General features: G+C 54.0%; 1 protein-coding gene across 2 annotated transcripts in view; it reads right to left on the bottom strand.

The window, feature by feature from the left end:
• The window catches only part of MYH9 (myosin, heavy chain 9, non-muscle), a 107,012-nt gene extending 106,720 nt beyond the window's left edge, over positions 1-292 (bottom strand). For both annotated transcript variants that reach the window (XM_011964318.1, XM_011964319.1), the window contains exon 1: positions 33-292. The gene's annotated coding sequence lies outside the window, so the exon portion shown is untranslated. The remainder of the gene's footprint in view (positions 1-32) is intronic.
• Positions 293-1,487: the final 1,195 nt, after the last annotated feature.

Raw genomic sequence — 1,487 nt, 5'->3', positions numbered from 1 at the left:
CCGGGGCGGGACCGCGGGGGGGGCTCGCTCACCTGAACCTGGATCTGCCCCGGGAACAGGCGCTGGTCTCCCGAGAGGACTTTCTCGAGCGCTCGGGCGGCGGCCGGGTGGGGCGAGCGCACGAGGCGGGAGCTGCAGCAGGTCAGCCTTGCTCAGCCTTCCGTGCCCTGCCCAGGAACCGCGGTGATCTGCGCGCCTCACCGCACCCAGCTCCGCTCCTCGCCGCCTTCCCGCCCCGCCCTCGGAGTCGCGGGCCCATTCCCAGCCCGGAGCCGGCTCCGGGGCGGAGCCTGGAGGCACAATCCCGCCCCCCTTCCTGCTTCACCCACTGCAGGCCGCGCCTGGCCTTGATGGGCAGACATGTTGGCCTCTGGAAAGGGGAGCGGGCGGAGCCTCTGCGGCCAGATGGGTGGGGATTCCTCCTCCTCTTTCGCCCCTACCTCCCCACCCGCTCCACCTTCCCCCGCTTGCTAGGCGGGAGCCCCGCCCTCTAGGGCGGGTCCAACGGACAGCCAGGTTCTAGGACAAGGATTGACACAGAGGAAATCCAATCAGGAGGCGGCAACTCGGGGCGCGTAGGGCTCCGGCCCGGGGTTTTGGTGCCTTGCCTGGGCCGGGGCGAGGCCCGGCGGGAGCCGACAGGGAAGGTCTGGAACTCCCCGCCCCGCAAGCTGACTGGGAAGGTCTGGACACCCCGCCCCGCGAGCTGTGTTCTCAGTCTCATGTCATCCCACCAGAAGGACAGATATTAAGTACCATATATGGGAAAAATGCTATTTTACATAATTATGATCCCTATGGGGGCGGGCATGGACTCAACCCTGGATTCCATTGTGGGCGTCTTGAGTTCGATCCCTGACCCTGCCTTTTTAGAGTTCGCACGTTGCTGCCTTTCAGCCTCCAAACCTTTGCTCTGGCAGTTCTTTCAGCCTGGAATACCCTTCGGAGCCTCTCTTCACCTCCATGTCATTAACTCGCATACATCCTTTCAGGTGCTTGTTACAAATTGCACTTTTTTTGTGTTACTGTCCGCTACAAGAGGATAAAAAATGTTTTCATTTTTAAATGAAAAATCTTTTGATCCATTTGGAATTTATTTTTGGGGTGAGGAAGAAACCTAACATAATTTTTGTAAGAGCCACTTGTCCAGACACTATTTTCTCCACTGATTTTAGTTGGCATCTTCATCGCCTATTCAACTATTTTATACTTTAAGCTGTTTCTGACTTGTATACATTGATCTTTCTGTGTGCACCTGTGCCAATCCCACAATGCTTTAATGATGATACCTTTATAATACATTCTATATCTATGAGGGCAAATTTCTCATCCTTACTCTGTCTTACTGGAATGTTCTTCCTATCATGACTAAACTGTTCTTCCAAATTAACTTCAGAAAAAAAACCTATGTTCTAAAGGCAAAAAAAAAAAGCTGGGAAAAAAAGATTTTGCAACTCTGTGACAAAGAATTACTATCAGCAGTATAT

Source organism: Colobus angolensis, unplaced genomic scaffold, assembly GCF_000951035.1.
Source record: "Colobus angolensis palliatus isolate OR3802 unplaced genomic scaffold, Cang.pa_1.0 Scaffold65, whole genome shotgun sequence".
NCBI classification, from domain to species: domain Eukaryota; kingdom Metazoa; phylum Chordata; class Mammalia; order Primates; family Cercopithecidae; genus Colobus; species Colobus angolensis.
Note: the sequence above shows the minus strand (reverse complement) of the source record. Positions and strands in the feature narration are given on the sequence as shown.